The 17,067-nt window shown below is 46.3% G+C and overlaps 1 protein-coding gene across 16 annotated transcripts in view; it reads right to left on the bottom strand.

The window, feature by feature from the left end:
* The window catches only part of ADGRL1 (adhesion G protein-coupled receptor L1), a 133,148-nt gene that overhangs the window by 111,227 nt on the left and 4,854 nt on the right, over nt 1-17,067 (bottom strand). The window lies entirely within an intron of this gene.

Here is a 17,067-nt window from a genome sequence, read left to right as displayed (position 1 = left end):
AAGGACCTGCATGTGCACCAACTTGGGCTGGGGCTCCACCACAAGGCTTGCTGTCTACCTGCGTGTCCCACTGGTTGGGGATGTTGCATGACCGAGGGATGTAAAAGCTCGCCCTCTCCCAGCTGCTGCTTGGCATGCTGCTCAGGTGAGGCATGTGGGATGGGGAGCACCTCCCGCTGGGATGGCAGTTGCAGTGGTGCACCCCTAAATTTTTTTGCATCCAGGCCAATGGCCCCGCACACACTATGCCTCTGCCGATACCCATTCTTTTCTCTCAATTTACAAGGGAACATAGGAAACTGCCTTATGCAGAGTCATACCATTGGTGCGTCTAGCTCTGTACTGCCAACATTGTATGGTAATGGCATTCCAGGAAGGTTTTCCTCCCAAGCCCTACCTTGAGGTGCTGAAGACTGAACAGAGATCTTTTGCATGCAAAGCAGATACTGGACCTGTGAGCTATGGCGCTTTCCAAAGCACCAAAGGGGGTTTAAGCCAGCAGATCGAGGGGTTTTTGATCTATACACAGCCAGCTTAAAGAGGAGGCTTCTTTTCTGAGAAATTATGGAGATGTGTGGTAGCAGATCACAACTCTTTGGTAAGCAAGAGAAAAGTGAAATCTCCCTCCCCTTGCCTTTTCATTAAGAAGAATATAGCTGTAACTGTCATCTATGCCCCAATTAAACATGTTCTTCGTCCAAATTAGCCCTCAGACTTTCCTTTCGCTGTGGAATATCACTTCCCTGAAATATTACTTCACTGGGGAGTGGGCTGGAAGAGATGACATCTCTGCTTCTGCTTGTGCCTCGGCAGTGAATGATATTATTGACAATAAGGGGGTGAACTTATTAAGAATGAAAGGATCCCATTGAAAGTCAGGAACACATTGCAACAGACTCTTCCCAGAACTGCCCTCTCTGACATCCACCCAAAGTCCAAGCAAGCTGGAAAATAGCTGCACATCTACAGAGTTCCAGCCTTTTGTGACAGATACAGCCAAAGAGTCTGGCACTGTGGCCCAACAGGCTAAATCAGTTTGCAAAACCCAAGCCTTGGAAAGTGTCCATCTCTGGAAAGGTTAACCCAAGGATGAGAAAACTGATATTCACTGCAAGATCTGCACCTTACACCAGGGAAACGACAACCTTGGCTTGCTCAAACCCCAGTCTCAATGGGGGGGGCAGCTTCTGTTGTGTGCCCAAAGGCAGCCTTTCTCAGGGTCAGCTCAACTGGCAAACCACTTAGGAGAAGAAACGGAAAGAGGCAGCACATCTTGGCACAGGACTGAGATGGGAAGAAGTGGTGTGAGAGCAATGTCTTAGACTGGCTTGACTCTATGGAAGCATGAAGTCCTGCAGGCACATGGCTTTCCATCCCTTTCCCCTGTTGCTGGGAGGAGTCAGAGGCACACATGTGGAAGCTCAAAGCTCTTACACTGCTAGCACCATTGCTTCCTCAAGGCTCACCTCCCAATTTATATGTTTGCAAACTTCAGATATGGAGGACATTAGTTCACTGTGTCTTTTTGGTAAGGACTTTACGCTAGTCACAAGATGCCGCTCCCACACAAACATACATATGCAACCAGAGTTACGTTTGCAAGTTTTGTTTGAAGACAAAAGGCTAGGATGACAAAGACCAAAAACTTTCTCTATCAGAAAAGGTCTGGCATCCTTCTGTAGTTTAAGACCATGCCTCAAGACTGAAAACTCTCATTCAAAACAGGGAGATGGACATGGCAAGATGGATGGTTGATTCACCATCCCAGGTGTGGGGAAACTTTGGCCCTCTATGTGTTGCTGAACTACAGCTCCCATCATCCACAGCCATGGGCTATGATTGCTGGTGGGACTGATGGGAGCTGTTGCTCAGCAGCATTTAGAGGGTCCAGGGTTCCCAACACTTGCCCTAGACCAATCTTCTCCACTTTTGAGTAGCAGCAGCAGCTCCCCAGGGCTTGCATATCAGGAGCTTCTTGATGCTTCTAACCAGAGATGCCAATGATTGGACCTGGGACCTGCATGCAAAGGAGCACATGCTGAGTTAAGGTCCCATCTCCTTCTCCTCCTCTTCTAAATATAATCCTAATGAAAAAGGAGAGCATTACTTGCCAAAGCAGCCTGTGATTTCTTGCAGCGCTCACCCATTTGAGGTAGTTTGCATTAGAGATTATTCTTCGGTCACAGCCCGACATAGTGGAGTTAGGAGAAACCAACTGCAGAAATACGTTTAGCACTTAGTATGTTCCCAGCAATCTTGCCATGATCAGAAGCTTGCTGTACAACAAAATTAGTGAAAAGTCCAAGTTGAAGCTGGGTAGCTACTGTAATTAAGAGTAGATCAAATAGTACGCTTGAAACAGAACCTATTGCTCTGGAGCAAATTCCTAACCACAGATAGCAGCTGGGGCAAGGGAGTTAAGAAGTCCTGAAAGCCAAGGCCACTCTGTGGGAGGTTAGCAGTGGGGGGGTGGAGAGGGGCTAGGAAAGCAAAGAACTCAGAGCCTCGGCTGAAAGGTTCTCTTTTCCGCTCTGCCTCTCTGAGCACATTCAGCCCTGTCTGCAAGGTGAGTTGGGATCCCCTGGTGACAGGCAAGCAGGAGCTAATTAATGCTCATTAATCCACATGGCTCCTGCAGGGACCGGTCCTGGGAGCACTTAGTCAATGTTTACAGCTTGGCTTTACAGTTTTCAGTCAATGACCCTCTCAGCCTCACATGTGCGAGTGGAGTGAAATGTGTATGTGTCACCTGCAGTCCTGGTGATCAGGAGGCAAAGCTCTGTTCACTGACGGGCCAGCACTGAGGGGCAATGGGCAAGGAAGCCAAGGCTCCTGGGTCTTACGATCCATGATGCCATGTGGCACGGGAGTACTGTGGGGGGCAAGCTCCCCCATACAGCAAGTGGCTTCATGGACAGGCCACTTTCAGGATGCCAGGTCAATCCCCCACCCCCGTTTCTCAAAAGTAGGCCTGCAGGAAAATAGTGGCTCTCTTGTTTATAGACTGGCAACTAATGGTGCCAGCTGTAAACTGTTGAGCCATAGATTAGGCCTTCCAGACTTGTTTTGTGCTATGGCTCCCATCCTCCTATTCGCTGATGGGAGCCAGAGTCCAGCACAATCTGAGGAGCAAAATATTGGCAACCCCTGCAAAAAAACAAACAAACCTATAGTTGCATCACAAGGTATCAAAGTGGTAAAGAGCTGAGTTTCCAGCTCTGTTGTTCTTGCTCGAACTTACACCCTTCTAGGACAAAAGAAAGTTGGTGTACATCACACAACAAGTGTGCTCATCCTTGTCTTCCCGCCCCCAGCAGCAGGAAGGGAATGTGATGCTTTGTCAGAAACTCAATTAGGACACTCCCCCCCCCCCCACCAAACGCTCTGAGCCCCTGACCAAATTAAACTGGAGCTCTTCTCCCCAGCTTGGCTCCAACCAATTATCGCCATAATCACGTCTGCGCCCAGTTATCCTATCAATTAGCCGCAGCCTTTGCAGAGAAGCGGGTGGGAGCTATGGATGGGAAGATTGCTGAGGAAGAGAAAGGGATGGATTGGAAGGAAGGTGGAAAAGTTAGGTGGAGAGGGTGAAGAGAACAACAACAACAAAAAGGTAAATGAGAAGCAATTGTTTGTGTTTTTCAATAATTAGCTATCAGATTGGCTTTACAGTTGTCAGCATCGCTGCTAAGATGCCACTGCCATGCTGTGTGATTGGGGCAGGTATTTATACAAAAGAACCCATGCAACCCTGATGGGCATCTATCTGCCTTGGAGGAATTTATACTGGCAACTTTTGTTCTCTAGTCAGACTCATTTGTATATTAAAATACAGAGATAGCCTAAACCAGAAGAACATGTTTCTTGAGCTAACTAATGACCAGAGTGCTGGATATAAGATTCTGAGCTAGGCAGAGCTCTTTTGGGGGCAGAGCTTTGACTCAAAGCAATTTTTTTTTTTACAAAAATGAATTAAGTCACTTCTCTGAGCTGAGGTTGATGCAGTGAACTAGGGATGTGGTGTGGTGTAGTGGTTAGAGTGCTGGACTAGGAACAAGGAGACCCAGGTTCAAATCCTCACTCAGATGTCAAAATCACCTGGCCTGCCCCCTCTCCTCAGCCTAACTTAACTCGCAGAGTTGTGATGATAACACAGTGTGGCAATGACCATATGTACTGCTTGAAAGAAGGGGGGGGGAGATAAAAGCAGTAGAGTCTTCCCTAAAACAAAGGAATGGGTTGGCCTAATTCAGGAGGGGGGAACTTGAGGGCTGGGGGACATTTGCAGCCCTGAAGGCCTCTCCATACAGATACACACACCATCCCCAGGCCACATCCTTCACTGGTCCTGCTCTGTGCCCTCCTTGACTGCTTTTGCCTGGCTGACAGGTTTCCTTTAGCTGAGATAATGCCTGGTGCTTGCCTGGATAAAAATACTGTGTGAGATGGAGGGTATGTGTGGAAACCTCTAACTTTTGCATGGCTGGAATTTACCCTACAGTGCAAAAGCAAAAGTTGCATTTATTGCTCTGTGCACCTTTTATCTCCCTTCCCGCTGCTATGGAGGAATGTGCCTTCCTACCACCTCCATGGCATAAATAGAGGCTGTTAACTACAGCCTTGTGAGTAAGTCCAGAAGTTACTGGCCTGCAAAGAAATGCTTTTAGCCTGCTGTGGGCTGGCAAAGGAGGGATGGAGCTCCATCTCTCCTGCAACGGCCTACTGTATGACTGGGCTGTGAATGCAGAAGGGGGCTTCCATCCTCTCACTGCCTGCATGGTTTCTATCCTGAATGCAGAGGAGTGACAGAGTGCTCCATTCCTCCTCCGCCAACCAGCCTTGCTTTTCTGCTTGCCTGCAATTCCTATGGCTATCAAACAACTGTTAAAAAACATGGTTGGTTAATAAGATTACCAGCACACAACCTTCACAAGGTAGAAGGTTGCACATCTACTTACCACTTTACCTGCAAATAAGGTACTAAACATTTTTATAAGATGCCAATTTGGGGCGCAGTGGGAGGATCAAGATATTGGTTCCTTTTTCCTAACACCTTATGTATTCCTATTTTTTTCCAGTCCCTATTCATGAAGAGTTCTTAAAAGCTCACTCATTTTTAAAAATACAGATTCAGAAATATATCCTCCCTTCATCTAAGAAAGGGCCAGAGATACGAAGGAAGAATTCTGGAATGTACAGTATCTTATTGCTGCTATAAGAGAGTTTTCATTTAAAGATGGAAAGCTGCCTTCATATGCCCCACACTTTAGATGTTCAAGCAAGGCACATCTAAAGCAGTACTTCAACAACCAACATCCCAGACTACTGGCCATGCTAGCTGGGGCTGAAGGGAGCTGGAGTTAAGTCTGGTGGGCCATGGGCTTCCCACCTCTGTTCTGAAGAGTGGAACTACTGGCCATGTTGTGCAGTTTGTCCAGCTGAAGCCAACCTGAGTAAGGTCCATAGCTGCCACAGTGACCTCTCAGTACTAGCACTGCCACTGTGTACTGGCTAGAAGTATGTGGCTACTGTCCCCAAACATTTATTTGGCAGCAGAACAGGTCCTTTGCTAAAATGCCATGCATGTCTGCTCAGCTGAGCTATCCCAAGCCTGGGGAAAGCAAGAGAGCTGAAAGAAAAATGTAAATACCGAAAAATATTCCTGCCTGCTGCTAGGGTACGAGGGAAACTCCCTCATGCTGCAGGGAGCCCTCTTTCCTCAGCTAAGGGACATCTGAGGGTATAGTAAGTCTCTTTTCCATTACTCACCATAAGACACTGGGGGGAAAAGAGCAATTATGTTGAAAGACAATTCATTAACCATGATATGAGCCCATTTGAGCTCCAAAGATTGTGTCATCCCAAGGCAGATTGTGGAACAACGGCAAAGAGTTGGGAATGTGATCTCACTGTGTCAGGCCTATACCAAGACACTTAGCTGCCTGAGGCAAAGGGCAAGATGGCCTCCCCTATTCTACATACAGAAGTCAACTAGACTGGCAGTGGAATCTCACTGACAATGAGATAACATCCTCCACTGTACCTCAGGGCAGCAGACCAACTTATAAGGTGCAGGGAAGGCCACACCACACTCACAAATCTGTTGTGCCACCCCCCAACTCCACCTGTGTCCATCACCTGGGGCAGCCATTCACTCTGCTTAATGACAAGGCTGACCTTGCACTTTCTGAATATGCCTGTAAAATCAATGTAACAGGGGGACTTGGGTAGGTAGTGGGGCTAGTGAGAAGTAAAGGAAAAGTGTGAGTCTCTGAAATTATAGGCCAGTTAGCTCAATGCCTTCTCCTGGTGGAAATCAGTAATAAAGGAAAAATTATTAAGCATATACAGTAGTCATGCTGGAAAAAAATCAGCATGGCTTCTGAAAAAGCTAATCCTGTTGCCACTATCTTTGTTGGAGTTCAGATCCAGCCCTACCATTAGGCGAGGTGAGGCACCTGTCTCAGACAGACATTGAGTTTTTGCACTCTCTCTCTCCCCCATACCCACCCACCAGTGACTAAGCTGCTGTCAGTCTCAGTGCTGCTGAGCATGCAGCTCCAGGTGTAAATGAGCTGGACCAGGGTCAGCAAACTTTTTCAGCAGGGGCCCGGTCCAGTGTCCCTCAGACCTTGCAGGGAGCCGGACTATATTTTTTTGGGGGGGGGATGAATGAATTCCTATGCCCCACAAATAACCCAGAGATGCCGTTTAAATAAAAGGACACATTCTACTCATGTAAAAACACGCTGATTCCCAGACCGTCTGCAGGCCAGATTTAGAAAGCAATTGGGCCGGCTCCGGCTCCCAGGCCTTAGTTTGCCTACCCATGAACTGGACTGTCACTTCCCCCTTTCATTGTGTGGCTACAAGCTGCAACAGAGCTGGACTCAGCTAGGCTCAGCTGGACTGGTCCCCCCTTCCCTTCAGGTCCAGAGCAAAAAGTCTTAAGTCTCACTCAAGCCAAGGGAGCGAGTGGCAAGGAGAAATTGGCTGCTGAGTGACTGTAACAAACTGGAGTGGCTTCCTATCACTCAGGAAAAACCTAAGTTGATGCCAGCTCCTCACTCTGCTTTCCTGTCTGTAGAAAAGTGAGCAGCATGGCCCAACTCTCTTTTCTTCCCTGCCCTCAACCATTACCCAGTGATTTAAGAGAGTAAACATGCATAGGATTAATCTGCAAGCCCAGGTAGAACAGACAATTTGAAATTTAAAGCGTTCAGTTCTTAAAAGAAAGCGCTTTTAAGACAATTATTTATATTGTTCACTTATATAACACTGCAATCCTACCAAGTCAACTTTGGGTTATATATACTATGTTTATTCTCCATGACTGTCTCATGCTTGGGGTTACCCCATAAATTTGATGGACAACTAATTCTCCTTCACGTAACACATCAGCTTATTGCAATTTTGTGCCACATGGTGAGGTGATGTAGGAGGCTTATAGGACAGGACTGATCCAGTGTCCAAACTTAGTGCAGTGGTACCTTGGTTTAAGAACAGCGCTGTTTACGAACTATTCGGAATACGAACTCTGCAAAACTGGAAGTAGTGTTCCAGTTGGCGAACGTTATCTTGGTCTACGAATGGAAGCCGAATGGTGGAAGGGCAACGGCGGTGGGATTCCTCATTAGGGAAAGCGCACCTCAGTTTAAGAATGGCTTTGGTTTAAGAACGGACTTCCGGAATAGATTAAGTTCATAAACCGAGGTACCACTGTAGTTGTGGAATAAGAGAAGTCCTCTTAGGAACTGGCAACTGAGTAAAGAACAGGAAGCAGAAGGTAGGAATAGATAGTTATTTCCCACCATGGAATAGTGTAAGAAATAAGAGCCCCCCAAGGATGTGTATTGGAGCTGGTGCATTTCATCTTGTTTCTAAGCGTTCTGAAGTTAGGAGTGAGCAGCAAGGTGGCCAAGTTTACTGATGAAACCAGATTATTTAGGATGTGATTAGCTCCAAATGTCTCTCTCCAAAACGAGTGAATGGGCAATAACATGGCAAATGTGGTTCCATGTGACTTAGTGTAAATGTGTTGTTGGGACAATACTGTGGCAAGAGATTTCCACCCAAAGTGGTGCGGAAGAGGAAGTCAAAGAAACAAGCAAATGAGTTTTAAGTTATGAAAAAGAATTGTTTTTAATTTTTTGTATTTTTTCTGTGTGTTTATTCTTATTTTTTTGTTTTTTTTATTATGTGCTTTTGTATATCTGTTTTTGTAAAATCTTAATAAATATTTCTTTAAAAAAAACAAAAAAAACCCAAAGTGGTGCGTAAATCCGCTAAATAGATGAGACATTCCTAATTTCCCACAGGAGGGAAAGCTAGACCAGGAGGCCTTTGGTCTGATCCAGGTGTCTCATGTTCATTATCACATTCGCATTGTATTGATTTTCTAACACTTTATATCCCTCGTTTCTTCCTCCAAGGTGGTATACATGTAGCTCCTTGGTGATCTCCCACCTATGTACAGGCTAGACCCAGGCTTGCTTAGCTTCAGCAAGATGGGAGCCTCATCTGCTTTCACACCATACCATGAGAGTCACAAGTTTGGTAGGCTTACCGTAATTCCTCATTGGCCTTATATTTAAGTATCTCTTCTATTATGCTCCATTTCTTTGGTATGTCAGTGGGCCAACTGGCTGCAGTACTTCCTACAACAAGGAAGGTAGCTTCACCATACTGTCCTACAGACTAGAAACAGCTTGTGACAGATAGCAACTTTTGAGACCATCTCCAAGCATCCTCCAAGGCTACTTGTAGCACAACACTCCCTAGGATCATCTTGGAACAGCAATGACCATAGGTATCACATCCCTCTATTCTGCCTCTTCTTCTCCTTTGAACGACTGCATCAAACCCTTTCTACAACTCCAGGGCATCCATCACTATTCCCTCTCCCCTTCTTTTTGATGGAGATCCCAAAACAAGCAGGAAGGACTGAATTTATAATTCCACTCTAAATAGGTTTCACCCGTATCCTACAGCTCAGTCATCATTAGGGGCCTCCACCAGGCCAGTTTTGACTCAGCTGAACCAGGTGCATTTTTAAACTCAATATCACTGCTAGGCGAGAAGCAATTTCACATTTGCATGCATGATAATCAACACATGCAAATAAGCAATAGCATAATTCTTTTCTTCTTCTTCTTATAGCAATAACAACCTTAACTAATCATACTTTTGCAGGGAGTTAACCTCTTGCTTGCCTGAAGAGATGCAAAGATACATAGGTATTGGCAGATTGGGTTTGCCAAAAGGGAAACTGACACCAAAAGCACATATTGAAACTCTCTCATGCTCCTTGTACTTATGTATGAATATCACTGCTATGATAAAAAGTGTAAATATAGGATAGAAAGTACTACAGAAGCCTTATTAATTTGAATGTAGAGCCTAACCAATGTGTCAAGCAGTGAAGTGGAAGATCTAACTTAACCACTATCCTTTCCATGGCCAGCCATAAATATCTTTAGTGGTACCTGACGCAGTGAAATGCATCTTTGTAGGAAGGTGATAGACCCTCTCTCCCTCTCTCTCTCTGTTTTTCATTTATTTGTTGCATTTATATAGCAGCCCGTCAATAAATATTCGCTGGGTGACTTACAAATCAATGTTAAAAATACAATATATAAGAATTAAAATAAACATTACAAAACAAAAGACGGGTTAAAAAAACTTTCATTGCAATAGGGCCAGCATGAAACAGTTCAGATTCAAAATGCAATGAAAATCCTTGGGTGAATAAAAATGTATTTTTCATCATAAAGAAGGTACCAGGTGAGCCTCTCTGAGGAGAAAATTCCATAGCTAGGGGGCTATTGCTCCCTGACAGCCCTCCTCCATTTAACTTGGTGGGGGCACCCAGACTAGAGATCGAAAGAGCATCTTAAGGTTCAGGTAGGCATTTATGAGTGTCTTTGAGAAGGCCCCCTCCTGGTCTGAGGGGGCCATCGGTGAGAAACAGCTCACGGGTGGCACCATTACCTCACCACCACTTCTCCTTCCAGAAGACTTTTGCTGCAGTTCTGCTCCACCAGGGCAGGCAGTCATGGTCAAGAGCTACCCCCACAATACTCTGAACAGCATTGCCGGCAGCTGGTGGTGTTACACTGGTACATTGCAGGAAATTAAAATAGTTGACTCAAGCCTACAAAAAACAAAAATAAAAAGGATTGGAGTTGTTATTGTTTTTGTGGAGTACAAAGGTCCATGGTGGGCCCTGCCAGGGCATGGGACTTCTCCAGCAGCTGCCTGAGGGTGCCAGAAGACAACACCAGTCCTGCTGAAAGATCTGGGGTGTGGAACCAAGGAAGGGGAGTTTGGAGCCCACTACCGAAATGGTTGAAAACTACGAGAGAAGACTAAAAATGAAGACTATGAGAACAGATGATCTGGCTATGGATAGGTTGGTCTTAGATACTGTCTGGTGATAACAGACAGGACAGGGGAGGAGAGGAGGATGAGGCTATCCCCTCCCTCCCATTTGTCTGCATCACCTCCAAGCAGATTGCCATCCCTTAATCATCCCCAGCATATTATTCTAATCCCCAAGCACTTGCTGACACGGGGAAAAAAGGAAAGACTCCTCTGCTGTGCTGATCACAGGAAAGTGCATGACAAAAGAGACAGTGTATACACGTGAGTGATGGAGGGCATGTACACAAACACATGCATGCTGAAGAGAACATGGGTGGAGTTGCACATTTTTGTGTGTGCGTGCGCTCACACACAATCATGTAGGCATGCGTGTGAGCAGTCACTAATATATTCAGTGCCACTGCAGAAGGCCCTCGGGGGAAATATCCCCCCCATGCTGAACACGAGACAGGTAGCGCAGCTTCAGAAATTGGCTGCAGACGCCCACACGCTCCCCAGCTAAATAATAATCATTAAAATAAAAACCTCTTCTATATACAATCTAAGAAAAAGCCACCCACACATTGTAGGAACGGAGGAAGAGAAAATACTTTATTATTATTTAAATAATTGCTCTCTACCCCTCCCCTGCCTGCATCCCATGGTCTGTCTGCACAACAAGCCATCAGATGCCAGACTGCTGTCTCTGTTCTCTTGGAAAGTCAAACTCCTTAACTCAAAGGAAACACTTGGTGGCTTGCAAATGGCTGACATCTCTGTAGGAATCTGCATCCCACATGATCAGGCATGGAAGGGAATTCTTCTTGTCACATCAGTCGCTCTGGACGGACACACACACACACACACACACACACAACCCCCTGGGCTTATAGGAGCTGGTGAGGTTTCTCAGGGAAGGTTGTGCCTATGCAGGGAGATGCTGATTTAGATTTGGTTGAAGAGCTCCCTGCTCAGAGGCATTTTTGTGCTGCGATGTCAGTTTCAGAAGATGGCCTTCTTTAAAAATAACAGGATACTGGCTCCGGGCAAATGCCACAGGCTCACGTAAGCGAAGGCCCTGTCACAGGGGCTGCAGCACAAAGGTGCTTGGCAAAAGGCTACACACCTCCAGCTGGCGTTCATCAGCACAGTTTCCATTCATTTAAGAGAGGCAATGCTGATTTATATCGGCCGGGGGGACCCAGCTGTATTGGCTCCTTGAAAAGGGAAGCCAACTCACACCAAACTGGGGCCAGGGTCCATTTGCACCGAGCTACAAAAACGAACTATGCTTGTACCTACCACATACAGCACACTCCACAGCTGCAACAAAAACGGAGGCATGGTTTTCAGAGGGCAAAATGGACCCATGCATCAGATGGAAGAGGACACTTACTTCAGGCCTGCATTTTTCTCACCCCCACCCTCCTTCATATACTTGGGTTATGGAACTCCTCCCTACTAGAACAAAGGAAATCTTGGGGGAATCCATTTTTGGACCATATTACTAAAAGTGAAAGAATCTGCTGCTTTCCAGATGGGAGTTAGCAAATAGGGGCTTTGTAAAGGACTTGTTTTCCACAATCCAAACCCTATTTTCAATTCCAAAAAGAAACTGTACACCTCCAAGGGAAATAAATAGCATCCATGGAAACACCCTCCAGTGTTACAATATTCAAGGGGGGAAATGAAATCTTCCTGGCCTCTGGATGCTAAGTTGGATGCTTATCACTGGAAAGAGTCTATACTCTGGAAAGAGTATATCATTTTTCACGTATTTATTGTTTGTCTCCAAAGCACATAGCACGTATTATCCACTAGATGCAGGATACATCCTAGCTGAATTTGAAAATTTATAATATGGGCCCATATATCCCCATCCTCCATGCAAACAACAGAATCCTGCATTTAGGGCCCTTTACACACAGCCCCCTGGACTCATTTGACAGAATGGGGCCTATGCCCAGCAAAGCACCTTCAAAAGTAGCTGCAGTACTTGGGGTACAATTAAGCCACGGCAAATGTGGTTTGTAAGGAGGGTGGGCTTGCGCATATTACAGGACAAAAGAGATTCACTCATCTTCCTCCATTAGATTTCTGGTGGGTAAAAAGTACTGTGTGCTTTGTAGGCATCTGATAAATACATGGGGCTTCCAAAAACCAGGGATGTGCTCCCAAAAACACTGTAAAGGTATAAACAATCTCCCTTCCTCTCATCATACTAGGATGTTTATCGGCTGCTTTCAATGAGTTTGCAGATATGAAAAGGGCTAGGATTATTACTTGAATTTCAGTTGCACCTAGATTATCTTTCCAATTGGTGCCATATTATCACAGCAAGAGACCATCTTTGATCTCAAGAAATATACATCCTGAGTAGAGGGGGAAAGAAGGAAAGGAAATATGACCAATTTTATATCAATTACAGATATTTTCTGACATAATGAGGCCCAACCTAAAATTTTGCCCCTCTAGCTTATCGGAGTCACTGAACATGAGTAACGGCCGGCACTGTAGAGCCTTACAGGCACACGGCATGGAATTCATGGCTGGAACTACCCATCCCAATTCAGGCTGGCATTCCTGCCCCAAAAGGTCTCCAGGTATATAGGACAAGTCATCAGCTCAGCACCACAATACCTCAAGGACCACCCCTCCCCATATGAACCAACCCGGACCCTGTGATCATCATCTGAGGCCCTTCTTTGTGTACCTCCTCCATGAGAGGCCCAGAAGGTGGTAACATGAGAATGAGCTTTTTCTGCAGTGTGGAATGTTCTTCCTAGGGAGGCTTGCCTGGCACTTTCATTGCAAATCTTGAGATGTCAGGCAAAAGTATTCCTCTTCTCTTAGGCCTTTGGCTAATTAAACTATTACGCCCTTTTAAATTGGATGTGTGTGTTGTTTTGTTTGTTATTATGGCATGCATGTTTGTATTACTATTATGTGTATTTTTGTGTTTTCATATTGTAATTTGCCCTGTGGTGAAGGGCAGTTAGAAATTAAATAAATAACAAAAATAATATGATCCTACCTCTCTGTCCCATCACTTTCTTAAATCAGGCCAATGCAAGGAAGACACGGGTAAAGAAAAGCAGCTCAGCAGCCTAACATCCAAAGGGGGAGATAAAAAACCAAACCCTGTTACTATTGGGGGGGACCTAGAATGAAGGTCTTATTCCCACAAGAACATAAGAAGAGAGCCCTGCTGCATCAGACCAAAGGCCCATCTACTCCAGCTTCCTGTGTCCCATAATAACCGCAAGGAGGACACTCCAGCTCCTAGTTTTCAGAGCATGCTGCCTCTGAACCTGCAATGACTGGTACCCATTAATATAGTTTTCCTCTTGATGCTCACTCAATGTTTGGGACTTTCTGAGCAATGCATGCAAAATACTTCCCAAGCCTTTGTTCCAAAAACATGCCCCACCCCACATACAACATCATAGAGCTCAGGGTTTAACCAGATTTCAATAATAAGGGTGAAGCTCTGGATCTTATGAAAAATGTAGTAACTTTCCCTCACCCCACAGGGACTCCATACAGCCAATCGAATCACACTAGAGGGATGAACTTCCAGGTTAGGAGTCACAACTCTCAGGTACACTTAAACCCCAGCACATCTAATGTTTGCAATTAAAGATTGGCAATAGCAACAGCCTGCCTGTTAAGAAATTCAAAAGGAGCCCAGGTGTTCTGGATTCCAAATCTCCCAAACCCAAACAAACATTCCACAATTTTTCTCAATATGTCTTTTGAGACAGACAGATGTCATCCAACCAGTGAAGCCTAGCCCATGATCATTCTTGTTCCAGAAGGGTTTTAGAAGGGGTGTCTTTCTTTGTTTTCCCCTGGGTTTTTTGTTTGTTTGTTGTTTTGCTGCACAAATGTTCTGAAAGCTTCTAAAGCATCTCCTGAACTGCATTGCCTCTAACTACCCTAGGAATGCTCAAACAGCAGCGAACTGGTGCATCTCTTTACCAATATTCTCAGGAGTTCAGCTGCATGGATATTTGATATACAATATGTTGTGAGACACTCTCAAACTGGAGACTTGCAGGTGGAGACTTGCAAGTACCCTCTATTGGTCCAAGCAATGATTTCCTTGTTTTGTGAAGAGATGATTAAAGATGAGGAGCAGGACTGGAAACGGAGGACCAAGACAGACCATTGGGGGGGTTTCATCTTGTTTAGTACCGTCTACACTGGCTGGTGGGTGTTCTCTGGGGTTTCTCCTACCTGGAAATGCCACAGACTGAACCAGAGGCCTTCTGCATGCAAGGCAGATGCTCTACCACTGAACTATGGCTCTTCCCCAGGCAAAAAAAAAAGGGGGTGGTGGAAAATCAGAGCAGAATTAAAACCTTTAGCAGTGCGCTGAACAACCTTGCCTTTCTTCCTCTCCAAGTGCCAAAATGAGAGGGTTTCATCAAGCCAGGCCAACTTCTGTCTCCTGCTGGCAATTCCTTCCTTTCAACACAACCCTCATATTCTGCTATCCCCAAAGATGTTTTACAGCTCCTCGTTTGACTCACCTTTGCCAAGAGAGACAGCACTGTGAAGAGACATTCACGGGGGGGGGGGGGATATACCATTCAATCACTGCTGAAAGCAGAAAGCAACCACAGGAAATTGGTCCGGGAGGGAGGGCCTTATGGACAATAAATTTGGGGAGAGGCAGAAAAGAGAGGAGGATGGAGCGATTACTAACAGGTTCTTTATCTGATCATCCATTCCCCCTTCATCCATCCATCTGTTCATCCTTCATCTCTTCCCCCCATCCCCCCCTTTCCACGTCTGTATCTGTCAATCTCTTCTCACTCGCCTTTTGCTAATCGTTCTGTGTCTACACACACACAGAGAGAGAGCCCCTTCTTGATCCATCTTATTTCCCAATGGTAAATAAATAAATAAATAAATAAATCTTTCCCCAGCCTGTTTATTTCCCAACTGTGGGAAGAGCTCCCAGCATCCTATCATAATAAGGCTGGACCTGTTCACCTCCCTCCACCTTCCACCCCTTCGTAAGAATTTGAAATCTAACTGGGTTTGCAGCAATCATCAATCTAACCATTCTGCTTTTTCCACCATACTGGTTTTGGGAAATAATGCTAGTTTAAAAGAATCTCCTGTCCTTCTGAAATAGGAAGCAGCCTTAGACCAGAAAGCTATTGGCAGGGAAAGATGTGAATAACCAACACTCGTGGAGAATGGTTGGGGGGGTTGGGGGGATGTTATATGATTGTGGATGCAGTAATTTAAGAATATCAGGTACATTTCTTCTCGATTATCTCCCTCCCCGAATTCTCTGCCGGCTCTTTCCTTCACATGGGTCAGTGGGAATCGGGGAGACATTATACAAGGTGCCCATTGATTCGGAGAACATCCTGACTAGAGGGAGCAGAATGAGATCAGGGCCCCCGGTGCCACAGAATCGGACTCCCAGACAAATTCCCGGCTCAGGGGACCCACCAGCCGCCCAGAAGGTGGGCTGCTTCCAGAAGGGCCTGGCCTGAGGTGAAGTAAGGGGCACATCAGCCCGCCCCCAGAGCGAGATGCTCGTCGGCTGCGGGGGCGGGGTGGGCATCGAGGGGGGTGGATGGCAAAGCCCAAGAGCCATCGCAGCAAGCCAATGCGCGCGCCCCCCCCGCCTGATTAACCATTCCGCCTGCATCCTCCTCCCATCTTGAAACTGTACGTGGGAAAAAGGATATGCGCGCGCGCGCACGTGTGTGTATGTGTGTCCGCCACCTCCTCCTCCGCCTCCTATAAAGCGTGTCTGTTACATAAAGACACGTATCAGGGAAATTTGGAGGAGGGGAAAAACATTACAGAGGACGGCAAAGGGGCAGCTACTACCACGAACCTGTCCTGGTTCCGGCTTTTTTTTTCCCCTCCTGCAGCAAAATTGACCGGAGTGGAGGGGTGGGGAGGCAAGGATAAGAAGAGAGACAAGATCTGGAGAAAAAGCCCTTCCCTCCTCTTTGTGCAATACGGTATTTGGAGGGTAATGGCTCTTTTTCTCAACCCCCCCAACTCCACCCCCGCCACATATATACAAAAGGCGTGCTGTTGTGTGTGTGTGGCGGGGGGAGGAATACCGCAGTAACCGCGACGAAGGGAAGGGAAGGGGTGTTTTTTTAAAAATTTTATTTTTGCAGATGGCTTTGTCTTGAGCAATACGCAGACCCAGCGGAGGACAAGCGGCCGCCTCATCCGTGGGCGGAAAAAGGACCTCCGCATTTGCAGAGCCCGTCCGATCACAAAATCTCCGGAGAAAATGCGGAGGGGGAGAGAGAGAGAGGAGGAAATGGTCCCTTCCTCCCAGCCTCGTAGTCCAGTCAGCATCATCCCCCCCCCTCTCCCGTACAAGTCTCTGTAGCGCAAAGAAAGCCTGTCTGTGAGAAACGCTAACCAAACATCAGGTCCACCAACATAGACCCAAACCACCGGGGAGCGGGCAGATCTCAAGGCGAGGACAGCTCAGGTTTCCAAACAAATAATAAAAAAAGATTGCACCTCCTACTTCCTCTCACACACCACCACCACCCCGATTTAAAATGAAACCTGTGCCAAAGCCACCAGCACCTCCCGCCTCTCAAATAAAGCCTCGCCATCAGTCCGATTTAGCCAGGTGTCCGAAGCCAGCAAGGGTCATCGATGAGAAACCGGGGGGGTGGGGGTGGAGATAGGCAAGGCTCGCCA

This window comes from Podarcis filfolensis (assembly GCF_964270895.1).
Source record: "Podarcis filfolensis genome assembly, chromosome: 2".
Lineage (NCBI taxonomy): Eukaryota > Metazoa > Chordata > Lepidosauria > Squamata > Lacertidae > Podarcis > Podarcis filfolensis.
Note: the sequence above shows the minus strand (reverse complement) of the source record. Positions and strands in the feature narration are given on the sequence as shown.